The 20,123-nt window shown below is 46.4% G+C and overlaps 1 long non-coding RNA gene across 1 annotated transcript in view; it reads left to right on the top strand.

The window, feature by feature from the left end:
• Nucleotides 1-12,666, top strand: part of LOC138302083 (uncharacterized) — a 187,238-nt gene extending 174,572 nt beyond the window's left edge. The window contains exon 8 of the long non-coding RNA XR_011205267.1: nt 12,091-12,666. This is a non-coding gene — a long non-coding RNA (uncharacterized lncRNA). The remainder of the gene's footprint in view (nt 1-12,090) is intronic.
• Nucleotides 12,667-20,123: the final 7,457 nt, after the last annotated feature.

A 20,123-nucleotide genomic window follows, 5' to 3' on the forward strand; every position in this document is an offset into this window, starting at 1 on the left:
TCCTCGCCACAAGGGTCGGCACCTATGAGGGGTAAGAAAAAGGAGTGATGTGCACACATACACTAGCGTATTTGCTACGTACATGCAGTGCATTCTTCATAGTTGTGTCTGTACAATAACTGCAACCTGACAGATGTACATGTACATCACTAGGAGGGAACGGAGTAAATCATGTGTGATTATATACTCAATGGATAGAGGCCTAGTTGCTTCATATGGCTAGTAGGCCCAACATTGTGAGTATTATGAATTTGAAGATGCATAGGTGATGGCAAAATGTCTGCCCACTGTAATTCTGCCCCTTCGTTGTGGAAGTGACCTAATACCGGTAGCGGTTGACGTCACAGTGTACGGTGGTGTTGACCGCTGTTCGCACCCTCATTGGATAACATGGATACCAATGGGGAATACTGGCATATCATGATCGCTGCCGGCGGTGACGGTGCATACCGCAGCGGAACGTACGCGCGTTCGTCATCGTTTGATCACTTGACTCCCTGATCCTGTGAGGACAAGTACACCTCTCTGTGTACTGCTTTTGGCCTGCCTCTGGCTATGGATGTTCCACGTGGTGCAGGAGAAAGGGCCCCGGCCTTCACCCAGGAAGAACTGGAGAAACTGGTGGAAGGGGTCCTGCCCCTGTACGGCAGACTCTACAGACGGCCAGAGGTACAGGTGAGTCCGGGTTTGGGGGGCACTGTGTGAGTGATGGATGGAGTGGATTGCACGGATGTGTGCTCCTGTGAGCCAGGATGGGGCTTGGTGCATGGAATGCTGCGTGCCACTGTCCTGCATGTCTCGGAGTACTGTCTGTCCTATGTCTGACAATCTGCCAGCTGTTGCCATTGTGCAGGTGCCTGACCTCTGTGTTCCATTTCTGCGTCACCCTACTAGGTCAGCGCCCACCAGAAGAGGGCACATTGGCATGCCATCGCCAAGGAGGTACGGACCATAGGGGTCTACAACCGGCGGAGCACTCACTGTCGAAAGAGGTGGGAGGACCTGCGACGCTGGGCACGGAAGATCACTGAGGCCCAGCTGGGGAAGTCCTCCCAACGTGGAAGGGGTGCCCGTCGGGCACTGACCCCCCTCATGCGAAGGATCCTGGCGGTGGCGTACCCAGACTTGGATGGGCGCTTGAAGGCTGCACAGCAGTCACAAGGAGGTGAGTACTCAGCCCATACTTCAGCCTGGAAGGATGAGTGTGTGTGCAATAGGGCTCGTAGTGCTTAGAGCAGGGATTTTGACTGGTGTTCAGCTACTGTCTGCTCCCCAAAGGGTGTAAGGGTGTCCCTGTCAAGTTTCACCTACCTGAGCTCCAATACAATTTCAGGATATGGGTGTAGGTCAGTATACTGCTCAGTAGTCTGGGCCATGGCCATGGGCCTAGTGCATGGTGCTGCCTGTTGGGTTTGTCTGCTGGTTAGGTGTATGTCTGGCCATTGTGTATCAGCATTCAGCTACTTACAAGTGTCTCTCCTGTTTTGTCTCCCCATCCCTGTTCTCTTGTGTTTGTCTGGTACAGCATCAACATCAAGCGAGGGAGCTGAGGCATCGGCAAGTGGGGAGGCAGCGGCCCACGGATCCTCCGAGGCAGAGCCAACGGATGCCCAGGGGACCAGTGGGTGGGAGGGCGAGGGGACTTCCACGGGGGAGGCTACTACCACAGGAGGTAGTGACTCTGAGACCTTCTTCGATGGGGGTCCTCTGGTGGTGGCGGACCCTAGTGCACACACCACTACCGTAACATCTTCCGCCACCCCCATACCATCAGCGCCCTCCCTTCTGCTCCCCACCGAGTTGCCCGTGCCCACCCACCCAGTAAGGTGGGTGTCTCCTTCACCCCAGGCACCTCCTACCCTGCCCCAGTCAGCCCTGCTGCCCTCACAGAGGAGGCTATTGACCTTCTGAGAACCATCTCTGTAGGGCAGACAACCATCGTCAATGCCATCCAGGGTCTGGCTTCTCAGGTGCAGCAGACCAATGCCTATCTGGATGGCATTCACGGTGCCGTGTCTGCCCTACAGAGATCTTTTCAGGCTCTGGCCTGCTCTTGGACAGCAGCCAGTTTCCCTGGCCTTTCCGTCCCCACCCAAACTCCTCTACCCCTTCCAGCACCCCACTCCCTTCACCCGCCCAACAATCAGACCCGCTTACGGACACATCAACACACAAGAAGCACACTTCCAAACACAAGCACCACACCTCCCACCACAAGCATTCACACAGCCAACAGACACCTGCACACACAACAACGTCCACTTCCCCCAGTGTGCCTGCCTCTTCCGCCTCCCTGTCTGTCCCCTCTACATCCACACCCTCATGCACTGCACCTTCACTCACTGTTACTGCTCCTCTTCCTGCACTCACCACAATAGCAGACAGCCATACATGCACCCCATACACCACACCTGCACTCACCACCTCCACTCTAGTTGACAAATGCAGCACACTCACCCGACTTGCAGACACCCACCCAACATACATCCACACTAGCTGTCTGTCTTCTCACACTGTGTCCACCCCCCCACCTCCCAAAAGACTCAAACGCACCAAGACACCCACCCATCATACATCCACCAGACCACGGCATACTGAGCAGTAACCTGCACCCACTACACGCACACCTACACCCCATACATCAACTCCCTCTGCCTCCACTCCCAGGCCCTCATCCAAGCCCACCCCTATTGCTCCAAAAAAACGTTTCCTCTCCCGTGCAGGACTGTTTGAACCCACTGGCCCACCCCGTCTTGTCCCGAAACGTGCCCACATCCTTGCTCTTTCCGCTCCTTCCACATCGCAGCCCAACCGTGGTCCAGCCTTTCCATTCCCGTGCCCCTTCACCGGTGAAGAAGAAGGCCCGCTCAGAGCCTAAGGCATCCTGCTCTGCCCGAGCCAAACAGCCCCCACCCCCTTCAAAGGAGAAGCCCACCGCCCCTCCAACCTCCTCACGCAAGTCTAAGTCCCACCCCCGTCGTAATTCCCCACCCCCACCCCCTTTCCGTGAGGTGCCTGGATCCCCATATGATGCCCCGTTCAGTGGAGTATCCAGCGCTTGTGGAGTCAGGTGTGGCCAATTTGGCCAAGGACTAATTACTTTTGATGGACTGGCCATTGGCCCTGTTGGCGCCATATAGCTCACTGAGCTACATAATAAAGTTTTGGTGTGGCCTGTGTTTGGGCTGCATGCAGTTCCATCCTGGTGTTTGTTTAAGTTATTTATGGGTATGGGGCTATTGTATGTACTATGGCCAAGTTGCAGTGGCCTCGGTCGGGTACGTCCCTCTTGGTGTGGGTTGTCTGACTTGTGCTGCTGGGAAGGTTTGGGGGCGTTGCGGGGTGGGTGGGTATGTAACTTTGCCCTTTCCTCCCTTGTGTCGTAGGTTGCGGTACTTACCGTCGTCGTCTTCGTCGGCGGTCTCGGTCGTGTGGATATATGGCAAGGAGCAAGGCTGCCATGATCTGCAGCTCTCTGTCCATGGCTGCTGCTGCACATTTTGTGGAACTCCGGTGAGTGTTTCCTTCTTTTTGTTTCTTTTCTGCCTGGCTGTGTGTGGCAGTGGTTCCCGCCCCGGAACTGGCGGCGGAATGGTAGTTTATAATTTGATGGGCGGGTGTGATGATATTAACTTTGTTTGACCAATGACTTTGTGTTTCACCACTGCGCATATTAGTTGCTCAATGTTCACCAGTAGCACATTGTATGTTTTATTCAGTTTAGCCGCCTATTGGCTTTGACATGCTGTATTCAGTTTAGCTGCCTATTGGCTTTGACATGATATTAGACATTACATTTTGTATTCAGCTCAGCTGCCTATTGGCTTTGACATGACATTAGACATTACATTTTGTATTCAGCTCAGCTGCCTATTGGCTTTGACATGATATTAGACATTGCATTTTGTATTAAGCTCAGCTGCCTATTGGCTTTGACATGACATTAGACATTACATTTGATATTTAGGTTAGCTGCCTATTGCCATTAACGTGGAGTTAGACATTGCAGTTGAGAATCTAAGCTGTATTTTTCCAAGCTGTGTTTTTCCACAAGATGAACCAAGATGTTTTCTTCACACCAGACTAGACCTGATAAGAGAGGGTACATTTGGTGTTTTCCTTTCTGCTCATGCTTGGGAAGAGGAGAAGTCTAGGAGATCTGGCCAGTCTCCAAAGGCTTGCGTAGTTTTCCCGAGTCTGAGAGGAGGGGCGCGCTTTTGTAAGGATGGCTCGGGCTTCAGAGAATTAGATTGGAATCTGCCTGACTTCAGACTGGAACTTGGTGCCAGTTGCCAGTCTCCCGTGTGGGTAGATAATCTCTTTCTCGCAGTTGACCGGAGTCATCAACTTGCAGACCCCAGAAAGATGAAGCTGTAAATAGTTTCTCACACAGTGAAGTATTTGTTTTGCTTTGCATTTAATATCTTATCAATATCATATATATATATATATAACCTGCTGTGTACATTGCAACTGAGATATATTTTGTTTTAATGCTGGCCGCTCCTCTGTTGGCGGTTTCTACCGGCGGCGGTGCTGAACGGACCGCAATGTTCATAATGAGGGCCATTGTCACTGGGCGCAGTGTCACCTTGGGGGACATACAATTGCAAATGTGGCATGCCTTCAGCTCCTTCATGACTCACTCATTTAGCTGAGGGAACCACACTTGATCACTTAATGCTCTTTTGGTAACTACAACACCACAGTGTCCTTCATAGGCCAGCACGATGACCCGCTGCCTTAGTCTTCCAAGTATGACAATTGTTGAGCCTCTTAGTATTATGCCTTCTTGGGTGACTGCTAACTCATCCTGTACATTTTTTAACTTTTGCAAGTCTACATCATCAGCAAGGGGCCGGGTACTTCTCTATGATTGCGTGGTAATCAGTTCTTTGATTATGTTCAGGTGTTTATCTGTATTGGTGACAGCAATGATTTGTTCCACAGACAGAGCCACTGGTGTGCTGGATTTCACAATAGAGTTGAGATATGCTTCAGCTATCTTTGATGTTGAACTGTGACGATATAACAGCACTCATGAAAAGTAATCTGTCGCATTTTGATCCTTCCCTGTTTTGTGCACAATCTCATAATCATATTCTTATAGTCTTAGCTCCCACCTCTCGATGCAAGTGGGTATCTTAGCCTTTGGGTTTCCAAAAATGGTAAGCAGTGCCTGGTGATCCGTGATGACTCTGAATTGTTTTCTATAGATGAATATATGAAAGTGTTTGCAGGCCCACACCACAGCCAGACTCTCTTCCTATGGATGAGAGTAAGCATGTTCTGTATCAGAGAGTTTCAACTGGCATAGGCCATGATGTGTCTCTGAGCATTTGGATGGCCATTTTGTTGAACAAGAATTGCCCCAAGCCCTACCAGGCTCGCATCAACCATTATTTTCGGTAGGTAACTTGGCGTCAAAGTAGGATATTTCCCTTGTATTCTCAATCACATGTTTAATGTCTTTGAAACTCCTGTTGTATTCCGGAGACCACTGGAATGGTATATTTCGCTTTGTCAGGTCTCTCAAAAAGGCCCTCACTGTAGTGCAAGTGCAAATGTATCTTGAGCAATAACTGGCCATGCCTAGATAGGATTGTGACATGGTGACATGTTGGGGGTGGGGCAAGTGGATGACAGTGCTTGCACCTTGTCTGGGTCTGGAGTCATTCCCCCATCAAAGAACATGTGCCCAAAATTTTTGAGTTTGGTTTTGTAAAACTGATTCTTTGCAGTATTCAGTGTGAGACCTGCATCAGCGAGCAGCTGGGACACTTAGGTAAGGGCTTTGTTGTGTTCTTTTTATGTTCTCCCAAAAAACAGTATGTCATCACTGTAATTGACAGGGCGTGTAACAGGTTGGATCACTCAGTGAATAACATTCTGTACTATCTCAGCAGCCGAGAATATTCCGAAATTCAGTCTCTTATATCTGAACAAACAACATGAACTTAAAAGGTAGTAATATGCCTGCATGTCTTCTCCTACTCGAATTGATAGTATCTTTTATTCAGGTCTAGGCCGGAAAATACTTTGGCTCCATTCAATTGCATGATCATGTCTGCTCACTCCCAATGGCTTTGTTTGACTGGTGCATATCAGTTCAAATGCACACCGCTCCTCTACTGTCCTTTTTTGGTACTACTACTGTGGGCGAAACCCATGGTGTGGGGCCTATGGAGCGTTCAATGATGTCATGTTTTAAGAGGGCTTCCAACTCTTTCTGTACAGTGTCCTGTAGATGAAAAGAAAATCTGGAGTGTCTGAGCAACAGGGTGAATGCCTTTATTGATATGAAGTTGTACTTTCATTTTCTTGAGATTATCCAGGCCATACTACAACGATAGGAATTGGCTCGTGATCTGAGACTGAACACAAAGATTGTAGTTGAGGGATATCAATCCTGTGGTAGCAGCAGTGGCAAAACTGAGTAAACAGGCATTCAACAAAGTCCCTTGTATAACATGAATGGTGGCTTGCACCGATGTGTTTTTGTGTCACACTATTGCTAAGAACAAACTTTGGCCTTGCAATGGCTCAGAATCAGCACAGGTACACCTTTGTGCCTGATTGAGTGAGGCGAGGCACATGGGATAGGCTGTTAAACTTTTCTACTCGCATGATGTTAATCGTTGCACCACTGTCTATGATTAAAGATATTGGATGATCATTCACTTTCAACTTAATTTTGGGACAGTGTCCAAATAATGTTTGTCGCTCTGTTTGATGAGCTTTCTTTGAACTGTGATCTTCTTTACAGGTTGCCAACCTCACATGTGCACACTGTCTTTCCATAGACATCACCAGTGCATGTTAATTTTCTTCATTGGCACTCAATAGTAATGTTAATGAACCTGCTTACGATGAGGTTGATGACAATTGATTTTATCTGGTTTCTACTTGTCATAGCTGAACTTGCTTTTTAAGTTTAGGGGTGTGGTGCAAATGCTTTGGAATGTTCTTGTGAACATTTTCCCTTGGCGTCTTGATGCACTTGATGTTACCTCAGTGTTGCACACAGTTTTGGACTGGTTCTCTTTTCCACAACCTTTGTCAACTTGTCCTACACCTGGATATTTACCTTCATGGGGAAAGAAAACCCATATCGGAACCATAGTTTTGTTTTCTTTGAAGACGTTGAACCTATGTGCATCTTGTTTATGCTTATGCTTGCTTTTCACAGTGAATGCCGATTCATAGTGTGCCGCTCCTGCTTCCATGTCTGAGCCATCAGTATTTTCTCTAAACTGTGTGTTTGTCTTACCATGCGCCTTCTAAACAAATCTGAAAGGCAGTCATCAATGATTCTGAGGTGAATGGCTTCTTCGTTAGGGAACTTACAATGTTTAATGAGTGCATCAAGTCTTTCAACAAACTCTTCCATTGTTTCACCTACCTGTTCTCATACTTGGTTGAAGATATACCTTTCATAGTGGACATTCGACATTGGATTGAACTTGGCCTCTAACCCTTCTTTTACCATTTGGTACGATTTTGCATCAGTCTGTAAAAAGTTTCTTTACTGCTTCTTTCACTCCATCGCCTGCAAGTTTTGTTAAATATTTCATGATCTTGACATCTTTTTCATCTGGTGCATCTATTAAATCATCGAATGTCTTGATCCACGCAGGCCACCTGACACCAATGTTTTGTTTCTTAGAAGTGTTTAAAGGCGGTGCTAGATTCACGAACACGGCTGCATCGTATTTCTCACTCTCTTCTGTCACCAATGAGAGAACGTGCTGTGCAGACAGCTTTCGCCTAACAGGTTTGCATTGACAGCTTCTGCAAACAGAGGTCACTGCTGGAGTATGGGCTGCTGTATTCTTCAGTCGCCCTTGACAGTGAGTGTTTGTTTTTTGCACTTTGCTGACGTGATCAGGATTTCTTCCTTCATCTGAATAATCGTTCTGTATTTGGTGCAAAGCGCAGCATCTCTATTGCCCACCTCATCTGCAGTTGTTTTGGTGGGTGTTTTGAATGTGCTCCTCTGCAGGGCAGTTGACTCTTCTGCAGCTGTGCACGGGCTGGAGCAGGGCTTTGACTCCACATGTGCCAGTTGCAGACTGTTATATCTGGGCACACATGGCATGCACGAGCAGATGGCCGTATCATTGTAAACTCTCAGGGAGAACAGTCTTCTCGGGCGCGTATCCACTGTCACCAGCTGTAGCGTCTTCCCCAGCCTGGGATCATGCAGATGAATTATGCCACACGGGACCTGTGGTCAAACATTATTTTATTCTTCAGCATACACTTACTAACTTCGCATTACATCATACTTTCCATTAACCACACCCTAATACCTCCCTGCACAATACGTACTTCCTGTTCAGAGTCCGCCCAGAACCACAAGGATTCTAATGTGCTTAACATTAATATGCTACAGGTTTCAAAAGCTTGTCATTCTAAAAATTGGGTAGTGGTTCTTGAGGTTTGGTAAGCACTGCCCTGATATATTCTACCAAAGGGTAGGTAGGGCCTATAGATTAAACATCTCAAGTGGACTGCAGCACTTGTTGTGCTATCCACTACAGTGGCAATATAAACACGATCAAAGGTCACCCACCTGCAGCTTGGCTGTGTAACGTTTAACTGCAAATTGGACCTATAAAAAAAATTAATTATGATAGACCTAAAACCCTCCTTTGAAATATTTATAGGTCACCCCTAAGTACGCTGCATTGCCCATTAATGCAGGGTGCATGCTATTTAAAAGTAGGACATGTAAAAGCTACTTTTAAACATGTCTTTGCACCTCAAAGCTATTTTCATTGTAGCAGGGTTGCCTGATTCATAGGAAAGTATTGGGATACAATATTAGGTTTAATAAATGTTATCTTCACCTAGGAAACAGCTACAATTTTAATTTTGGGACTTTGAAATTTTTATTACAAACCAAATTAGTTTGGGAAGTCGGTATAGTAAATATTTTAGAAAGATGACCTTTAAAAAGTTACCTTTGCCCTGCCTGAAGTCCCTGGATGCTAACTCTTCATTTTGACCTCTCTCCCTTGTGCTGGCCATTAATTGAAATTTCAATGAGATTTGAACTTGCTCCCAGTACTGAGACAATATACCTTTGGTGTGGCACAGTGTTGTGTTTCCCTCGACAGAATGGCCTTTGGGCTGGGCCCAAGTACTTGAGTAACTTCAAAGAGTCTTACCCTGTCACAAGCAGAGGTAGCTAACACCTACTACTGCACCCTTCTTTTGTGCAGACAGGCTCCCATCCAAATGGGCCTTTTGTTGACATCATAATGCCAGACCGGACTATCGAGACCTGCTTGACAGGTCTGCTGGGGTTTTTCATACAACATTGGGGGTGCACTTCAAAGTAGGGAAACAGAATGTCAAAACAATTTGTGTGTATTCCCTCTCTGTTGCTTAAAGCTCATCTTTGCCCTACCAGATTTCTGTCTCTGAGTTTGTTGGGGGTAAAGGGACTGACAAAAACTGTATTTTTGTGTTAGATTTGCGAGGACACTAGGGTTACCATGGTACACGCTCCATACACACCCCAACCCTCAAAGGCCAAATTTAGTGTGACCATACAATTCAGCCATCTTGAAAATGCCCAAAGTGGGTAGGTATAGTCCTGGGAACCTTTACCCCATTGGTTAGGTTATCCACAGTAGTCATTCCAACCCACTAGTTTGTGCCTGACATAAATGCTTCATCTCCAGGCACCCACTTCACAACACTCCAGGGCTGGTGGAAGTTCAGAAGAGGACTAAGCCTGATGTCTGAGACCTGAGAAGAGTACAGAAAACTGAACCTGCTCTCCCTCTTCTATCCAGGACATAGGAGTGGACAACTAGGGTCATAAGGCTGAGCTCCAATTAAATCTACATGAACACAAGAGAGCTATTAGAGGCCTTTTCCTGTGACTACCATCTGACCAATGCAACTGCATCTGGACAGTACCCTTTCTGTGGCCTCCATCTGGCACCCTGTGAGTCATTAAGTTCTTCCATTAGGTGCTTAGGGGATGTAGAAATGTATTCCTTTGGTGGATTGGGACTTAAAAGGCTAAAATCAGAAGGTAAAATATTTTGCCCAGAATGAGCCTGGTTGGTGTATCTGACCTGTGCTCCTTTGCGGAAAGTTTCACATTATGCCTGGGTCCTATTCTACAGTGACCATAGACCACATTTACACTTTGTGCTTCGCTGTGCTATTTCCTCTCAAAACTTTAAAAATTCATATCTTTGGTTCCCAGTTTTGTCATTTTTATGTCATTTTGTTTATTAACTGTCGCTGTGTAATGTAGTTTTAACAGTGATTTTCTAACAAATTTTTGGAATTTCTATGGCTTTACCTTTCAACTTTATTAATGTTTAGGTCAGTGCTTAATTTGTGCTTGTTGTTTCCGGTGCTGAGCACTGTCACTTATTTTTGAGGGCCTGGGTTTATTCTTTTGCCTCAAGCATTTGCTGCGAGCAAAAGACACATATGGGAAAGGCGGAGGAAGGATAAAACGAAAAAGCGTCTCAAAGGGAGAAAGTCGAAAGCTGCAAGAGTAAGCTGAAGGGGCATGGAGTGGCTTTATATGGATTAAAGAGGCCGGAGAAGGCTTCAGGATTACGCTGCCTCAGTATTCCGTGTTCACACATTTAATTGCAGCAGCCGCGTGTTTAAGAGGAGGTCTTTGGGCACTGGCACCTTTTTATTTACAAATTAAGCACTGGTTTAGGTACTGTAGAAATACTTTAAACACTGCCTCTAAGGTAACCCTGTGTGCTCTGTGCCATAACTGCCAGGGGGTCAATCTCCAGTTCATTTGGTGACTTTAAGGATTCACCCTGACAAGGATTGTGGTTATAACCTCAGGTGGGTACCTACTCCCCTCAAATAATAACCCAATTTCCTAGAACTTTCAGTTCTTCTTGCAATTTGAATTGATTTGTCTAAGATTGATTCCCCCACATTTAAAGTTTTTTATGTAATTTTAATTTCCCTCATTCTGTTACTCAACTGGGCCCTAATTATTTTGTTTTTGCAAATTCTTGAATTTACATGTGGTTGCTGAGGTATGTAACACGGTAACATATTGTTCAACAGATTGTCTAGGCATGTGCTCACTGGAAAATAAATTATGACGCTCCACACCAACATTCATTTTTGCTTTGTAATGTTCATCTGACATTCTCATTGCTTGTGCAAATTGATCATCTTCATCAAGATTCATGTCTTTATCTTCGAATGCTCCTCTTTCTGGAACAGCTATCTGTCTGAGTACATGCCTACACACAATTCCTAGATTATGTTTTAACAATTGCTATTTGCATTTTGGAACAAACACATCACCGCTGAAAGCTTCCACATATGTTTCAAATGCATCATACCAGTCCTCGTGTGGCATTGATGGATCACCAATTGTAGGTAAAAAGATTGGTGGTGCTCCTTATGACTTCATTTACAATATAGCTATGCTTGTAGAGAAAATACAGCACACTCTGCCACATAACCAATAAAGTAATGCATTATTATGACTAAGCTCTGCATCAAAAATAATAAACCAAAACAATAACAATGTTCACTGATGACAGATGATAGCTTGGGTAGAGAGTTACTGCTTAATAATAGTACATTTCAATGCCATTTCATTGTGTTCGTTAGATGAATCCCTTGATATCCACCACAGTGCAAGAATTTATCCACAAAGGTTTTTTATGTGATGCTCTCACCTGAATTGTGTTTTCCAGTCCTTGGATGTTGCCTGGTCTTTGTTTGGCAGAGTCTGATGACCAATCAGCCGCATTAATAATGTCTTCTAGTCTAGCCCCTAGAGAGAAAGCCTTCAATGCCATAGCTCCTCTGACTGAATGGGCTCCGAAGAGTGTAACATTGATGTCTGTGTCTATAAGGGGTCCGTACTACCCGATAATGGAAGACGACGACACACGATGTCAGCCTATATAGGTTTTATTATGTTATAGTTGGTAATATGGTCAAAATGTGCTCAGTTCCTTGTACGTTTTTCCTTTCTTCTTCTCTCTTCTCTTCCTTCTTCTGGTTTTTCTTTTCCTGGTCTGGAGTAACGTGCTTCTTCTCTTCTCTGTTCACTTTCTTTCTCTTTAGGTTGGACCTCCTCGTCATGGGATCCAATGAACAGCAGGAAAAGAAATCAAAGAGAACGGGAAGTGGCTTTGTCTGTCTGTCTTTATATATCTTACAGGAAGGGGGTGAGGAAATGCACCACTAAATGACCAGAAGAATTGTGCCCAATAGTAGTATGAGACAAATGGAATCGTTAGTACATGTTCCCCTAGTTCTAATTCTGGTGTTCATAAAGTGACTTCAGTGCTTTTAAGTTTCAGTGGATCCAGGTGCCTTTACCGTGTAAGAAATTTATTTCACTAAGGTGTTTATACTGTCGGGTAAACCCCCTCCCTTTTTCCCCAATACACCATTTTTCTTACTAGTTCACCATACACTCTGTCCCCAAATCCTCTCACCATACTAACACGGTCCAAGAAGCAAAGTCCTGAGTTACAACTTACCTTACCTCCTTTCCTTTCCCGGCTACCCTGGCGACGCCTTTCCATCACCAGATCTTCGGCGGGACTCCAGAGGACCTGAAAGAGAGAAGAAAAAAAGAAGAGATTACTACACTGAGAAGGAAAAGACTCATAGACAGCTAGAGAGGACTTGTGAATTGCCAATAAAATATACATCTCTCTCAAACCTAAGACCCCGAGTTGTCTCATATGTCCTTACCGCTACGCTCACCACCACAAGGCCCGAGGAAGACTGTAGGATAGAGGATGAGAATGGAAAATAAACCATCCCTCCAAGACATGATACTGATACAAGAGGGCTGATGGACAACGCCACCTCCAGGTCCTGTGGGAAGAACAAAAAATAGAGGCCAAAACCGATTGAGAGACTCTGCAGAACGCCCTCAAGAGTTAGGCTACCATAATAGCCAACAATCAGTTGGTGAACAAAACCGCCTTACAGAAATTAACAGATACAATTGCTGCAACTCGGGTACATCCTAATGTGCCCAGTTCAGATCTACATAAATTTCAGGAAGGGGAAGACCCCGATGCGTTCTTCACCAGCTTTGAGTGGGTCACCACTTCTGCTAGCTGGCCAGAGGATAGATGGGGGCAATATGTCGCTCCCCTCCTGAAAGGAATGTTACAAGCCGCCTATCAGGCCGTAAATTCCAGAGGCACCACCCAATATCCAAAAATCAAGAAAGGCATATTAGAGAGGATTTGACACAGAATATTATCGGATTAAGTTCTGGAAAACTAAGTGGAGCCCCATGGAGAATCTCCAGGCCCTTTACTATTGTATACAAGATCTGGGTTTGAAATGGCTAGCCCCTGTAGGCACTGATAGAGATGAAGTAATTAGAATCATCCTGCTAGAACAATTCTTGGAGGCTCTCCCTTCTTCAACACGGAATTGGATTAAAAAACACCCCAATATAGATACTACCACCGCTATAGATCTCGCCTGTGCTTATCACCGTGCCCCTGAGTTTAAAGGAGGGATGCAAAAGGGACAGGCCATGGGATACCGCCCCTCTAGTCTAGCATATCGACCGAAGCCAGTTAAAACACCAGAGGAAATACCACAACCTAGAACCATAGAGAAAAACCCTAATCAGCTTCCCCAATGTTACAATTGTGCCGAATGGGGGCATATCACGTGCAATTGTCCCCATAAGGTCGACAAAGCAGAACCCATGAAAATTGGATTTACTCATGTAAGAGTATTCAATACCGGCAAAGACACTCCACGATATATGAAAGAGATACATGTTAATAGACAGCCCACCCGTGTATTGGTAGATTTGGGGTGTAGCTAATCGGTTATAAGGGCTGCTTTAGTAAATAATAACATCTCCGGTGATTATGTATTTATCTGCTGCATTCACAGGGACATGAAACGCTATCCCTTATTCCCTGTCTCTATCGAGTGGAATGAACAGACAGAGACTATTATGATGGGAGTTATTACTCATTTAGTTGAAGAGGTCATCATAGGAACTGACTACAGTAATTTCCCAGACCTCTTGGGCAGCAAACAGAGTAAAGAAGAGTTTGAGTCCTGGTGGGGGGAAGCTCCGTTTTCCCAAATAGACATTTCCCCAGATAGGGAGAAAATTAAGTTAAGTAAATCCACGAAACGAGAAGGCTGACAGGGATATCAGAGACATGATAACGCTGTGTCTACAATGGCAATGAGAAAAAGGTGTTAGCCTCCCTACCCCCTTTTCGTACCAGCCAGCGAGAAGATCCAACTTTACACCATGTGTGGGAGACCGCAACGACAGAAAAAAACGGCCAGGTAGGTCCGTACTTTCTGGTCCAGAAAGGCTTACTGTACAGGGTGACCAAACATCATGGGCAAGAAAGAACCCAGCTACTTCTGCCAACACCCTTTCGTATACAAACTTTGCATCTAGCACATAGCCAGATGGGGGGCGGAAATTTCGGGAGAGAAAAAACAGAGGAATATTTACTGCGCCGCTTTTATTGGCCAGAGGTCTTTTCGGACATACGTCAATTCTGTCAACAATGTCCCCATTGCCAGCTCGTCAATCCAGGACCACAAAAGAAAACCCCCTTATTCCCATAACCCATCATTGATATCCCCTTTTCAAGAGTAGGAATGGATTTAGTAGGGTCTGTCATTCCCTCCTCCAGAGGATATATGTATATCCTTGTCTTAGTAGATTATGCAACCCGTTATCCCGAAGCCATACCCCTCGTAAGCATGACCACTAAGAGCGTAGCACATGCAATGATTGGGTTATTTTCCTGAGTTGGGATCCCCAAGGAGCTCCTCACGGATCAGGGCACTCCTTGAAAGTCCCGTCTGATGTCCCAAATATGTCAAATATTAGGCGTAACCCAAATCCGTACGTGTGTATATCATCCCCAGGCAGACGGACTCATAGAAAGGTATAACCAGACCCTTAAAACACTTTAAAAAAAAATCATCAATGAGTCTGGAAAAGACTGGGATAAACAATTACCGTTAGTCCTCTATGCCATAAGAACACACGTACAGCCCTCTACAGGTCACAGCCACTTTGAATTGGTCTTCGGACGTCAGCCTAGAACCCTTTTATACACAGCTGCGGAAAGATGGGAGGAAGAGGAAAGTGATGATAAGGATCTCCTGGAGTATAGTCAACAGTTAAAAGATCAGCCTATTCTCCTGCTTCCCTCCTTCGTTGGTGTCCACTGGCTCTTCTTTCTTCCCCCGCAACAACGCGTGCGTCTGGATGCGGTCCTCCTCCTTAACCCGGATGTCCGGGTTGACGTCCTGCGATGTCACCTCTGGGAGTGCGAAAGCACCCCCGGGGCACTGTTCTCTGTGTCCCAGGGTCTCCTTTTGTAGCCGGGTTGTGTCGACCCGGTTACAACGTCTTGCATGACCCATCAGCTCCATGGCTATGGTAGGGAAAGAAACCGCTGCATGGTGACAATTCAATTCAATTTAAATACTTCTCACCAGCACAGACGGTTGTTGCTTGGAAACTACAGCTGGATCACAGCAAAATCCTCATCAAGGTTCATTCATTGCAGTGAGTAGGAATGTCTGACGGAATTCCACCACACCTTAAATGCTGAATCTTGCTGTGCTTTAGCACTGGTTCGCTGTTTGGGAGAATTGTCACCTATGTTAAAACACTGTTAAAACCACATCACGCACTAAACGGTGAATGGTATTTCTTTATGCAGCCAGTCGGTATACTCCTAACAGCTTTCCCAGGTAGCAGATACTGACTCCTACATAATCCTGCATTCATTCTGTCACCCAACATTCTGTAATAGAACCATCACACGACACAACATGCCTCTATCCTGAAGAATCCCTGAAACTCTATCCAGGACCTGACTGTGTTTCTCCACAGTATCTACATATACCAGGATAGCATTCTGGAAAGCCACACCCCCTCAATTCTCCCAAAACGTACGTGCATAAGCTTTGGGACCATTGAGGAAGCGGATGCGAGGATGGGGTTAGGTTAGTATACCGGTGATCCACGGAGCAAAAATGCCTGTATAAAGAGATACACGTCCTCGTTTTCCAAACGGACCTTCCCAACAAATTGTGGGGTCCCTGTTTTAACATGCAATGATGTGACTGTTTTCATACAAGTTTGATATGAGGTGAATTCTGTGTCAGGACCGGAGGCGAGGATTATGCTCATCTTTCTTTCCTTTTTTGTCAAACAGCAGAATTTAAAGAAACCACCTTTCCCAGAATGCCACAGGAAAGAACTACAAAAAACACAGCCAATGAACGATCTCCCCAAATAGCCATCTAGTTGTCTGTCCCCTCAGGCACTTCCTCTTTCTTGACACAAGGTAGGAACGCTGCTCGAATTATTTGCCTTTGGCTGACCCATTGCCTGGAGAGCAGAAAAAAAAATTGAATTAAGTAAAGTTTTCAGCTTAAAGCAACTCATACTTGATTCATATATAACAATATAACATTATCAGTGCAAAATAATTTTTCCATAAAGGCCATAATATAATCCTGCATCCAGATTTATCAAAAAATGGAAAACTTACTTTTAACCATGTTGAGTATCAGAAATATTTCTCCACCTGGGCGGGAAGAAGTCATGTAATGCGTGGGAAGAGATAATCCTCGCCTCCGTGTCCTCAATAGAATTGAAACTTTCGATTTCGATAGCTAGGAAATTTTTCATTCCAAGTCAGGACCGGAGGCGAGGATTATGCTCGTTTTAAGCTTATCCACCAACAAGGATGCCATATTGATTACCGGTTTTAAGTAGTATCTTTTAAAAATAGAGTCTGATGACCAATCAGCCGCATTAATAATGTCTTCCTGTCTAGACCCTAGTGAGAAAGCCTTCAAGGCCATAGCTCCTCTGACTGAATGAGCTACAAAAAGCGTAACATTGATGTCTGCCTCTTGCATGACCCATCAGACCCATGACTATGGTGGGGAAAGAAACCGCTTTAAAACATTTTTTAATGGATATCAATAATTGACATTCCCCTGGGGGACATAAATGCTCAGTTGCATGTTTCTACTCCTTCAAGCAGCGAACAACGCACAGCGTGTGGACCTTGTCAATGGCAGAATAAGATATCTTTCTGGAATCAGTTTTTGTTCTCCTGAAGACATAAAAAGTTACTCCCTGAGGAGTAAAGACCCTGCTAGAGATGTCCAGTGCTCTCACGTCCGAGACTCTATGGTAGGAAACCAGGCACAGTAGCATTGCCAGTTTTGTCAATAATGCTTTGCATGAAAGATATTTGTTCCTTTGCAAAGATTGAAAGATGTTCAGAACAACATTAAGCTCCCACAAGTTTGAATACGCAGGTTGTGGTGGCAGAGCGAGGGGAATACCCCTGCAGGAAGGTTTTGAATGTGGAAATGCCCTGTGGAGATGGCAGACCGGTATGGGTTAATTGTGCAATAGGCCATGCCCTTAGATGCTAGAGAAGCCAGGAAGTTCAGGATAGGGACAACATCGCACCGCATGGGATGTTTAACAGACCAACACACTCATTTGGACCATGCAGCTTTGTACTGCTTAGAGGTGCTCTTCTCCGCCCAGGCCATGGCCAATAGTCTTTCAGTGTCTTGTGAAAGGCCCAGGACTCTCCATCTCTCCTGGAAATCCTCCATGCCATAAGTGGAAGATGGCCTTTTAGGACTAGCAGGTGACTGACCAGGGGGTTCTTCAGAATATCTAGATCATGGAGAAGAGTGACTGGAAATTCCCATGAAAGTTCCACAAGAACTGGAAACCACACTTGAGATCTCCACACTGGTGTGATCATGACCACTTCTGCCTTCTGTCTCCGCACATGAGAAGCCAGTCTTGTGATCATGGCGAAAGAAAGGAAGGCATAGCCCTTCTCCTTCGACCAATCTTGAAGGAAGGTGTCTGGCGGCAAAACCTGCAGGTCCGACTTCCAACTGACGTATCGAGGGGACAGATGGTCTAGCCAAGCAGTGAAAAGATCTATTGTAAATGGGCCCCAAATGGAGTTGAGTTTGGAAAACACCTTTGGATCTAACTATCATAAACTTGTGTCTGGCTATTCTCTCGAGCACCAGGCGGCTATTTGATTGGAGGTCCCCGGAAGGTATTCCACCGTGACTGCTATATTGTAAGTTAGACAGTATGCCCAAAAGTCTTTGGCTAGGTCTGCCAGGACTTTGGATCTGGGGCCTCCCAAATGATTGATATAACGGACCTGTAAAGAAATGGCTCCCTGTTGCAGTTACCCCCCACTTTTTGCCTGATACTGATGCTGACTTGACTGAGAAGAGTGCTGGGACCCTGCTAACCAGGCCCCAGCACCAGTGTTCCTTCACCTAAAATGTACCATTGTATCCACAATTGGCACACCCTGGCATTCAGATAAGTCCCTTGTAACTGGTACTTCTAGTACCAAGGGCCCTGATGCCAAGGAAGGTCTCTAAGGGCTGCAGCATGTCTTATGCCACCTTAGAGACCCCTCACTCAGCACAGACACACTGCTTACAAGCCTGTGTGTGCTAGTGAGAACAAAATGAGTAAGTCGACATGGCACTCCCCTCAGGGTGCCATGCCAGCCTCTCACTGCCTATGCAGTATAGGTAAGACACCCCTCTAGCAGGCCTTACAGCCCTAAGGCAGGGTGCACTATACCATAGGTGAGGGTACCAGTGCATGAGCATGGTACCCCTACAGTGTCTAAACAAAACCTTAGACATTGTAAGTGCAGGGTAGCCATAAGAGTATATGGTCTGGGAGTCTGTCAAACACGAACTCCACAGCACCATAATGGCTACACTGAAAACTGGGAAGTTTGGTATCAAACTTCTCAGCACAATAAATGCACACTGATGCCAGTGTACATTTTATTGTAAAATACACCACAGAGGGCACCTTAGAGGTGCCCCCTGAAACTTAACCAACTATCTGTGTAGGCTGACTGGTTCCAGCAGCCTGCCACACTAGAGACATGTTGCTGGCCCCATGGGGAGAGTGCCTTTGTCACCCTGAGGCCAGTAACAAAGCCTGCACTGGGTGGAGATGCTAACACCTCCCCCAGGCAGGAACTGTGACACCTGGCGGTGAGCCTCAAAGGCTCCCCCCTTTGTCACAGCCCAGCAGGGCACTCCAGCTTAGTGGAGTTGCCCGCCCCCTCCGGCCACGGCCCCCACTTTTGGCGGCAAGGCTGGAGGGAACAAAGAAAGCAACAAGGAGGAGTCACTGGCCAGTCAGGACAGCCCCTAAGGTGTCCTGAGCTGAGGTGACTCTAACTTTTAGAAATCCTCCATCTTGCAGATGGAGGATTCCCCCAATAGGGTTAGGATTGTGACCCCCTCCCCTTGGGAGGAGGCACAAAGAGGGTGTACCCACCCTCAGGGCTAGTAGCCATTGGCTACTAACCCCCCAGACCTAAACACGCCCTTAAATTTAGTATTTAAGGGCTACCCTGAACCCTAGAAAATTAGATTCCTGCAACTACAAGAAGAAGGACTGCCTAGCTGAAAACCCCTGCAGAGGAAGACCAGAAGACGACAACTGCCTTGGCTCCAGAAACTCACCGGCCTGTCTCCTGCCTTCCAAAGATCCTGCTCCAGCGACGCCTTCCAAAGGGACCAGCGACCTCGACATCCTCTGAGGACTGCCCCTGCTTCGAAAAGACAAGAAACTCCTGAGGACAGCGGACCTGCTCCAAGAAAGGCTGCAACTTTGTTTCCAGCAGCCTTGAAAGAACCCTGCAAGCTCCCCGCAAGAAGCGTGAGACTTGCAACACTGCACCCGGCGACCCCGACTCGGCTGGTGGAGATCCAACACCTCAGGAGGGACCCCAGGACTACTCTGATACTGTGAGTACCAAAACCTGTCCCCCCTGAGCCCCCACAGCGCCGCCTGCAGAGGGAATCCCGAGGCTTCCCCTGACCGCGACTCTTTGAATCCTAAGTCCCGACGCCTGGGAGAGACCCTGCACCCGCAGCCCCCAGGACCTGAAGGACCGGACTTTCACTGGAGAAGTGACCCCCAGGAGTCCCTCTCCCTTGCCCAAGTGGAGGTTTCCCCGAGGAACCCCCCCCTTGCCTGCCTGCAGCGCTGAAGAGATCCCGAGATCTCTCATAGACTAACA

This window comes from Pleurodeles waltl, chromosome 6 (genome assembly GCF_031143425.1).
Source record: "Pleurodeles waltl isolate 20211129_DDA chromosome 6, aPleWal1.hap1.20221129, whole genome shotgun sequence".
Classification (NCBI taxonomy): Eukaryota; Metazoa; Chordata; class Amphibia; order Caudata; family Salamandridae; genus Pleurodeles; species Pleurodeles waltl.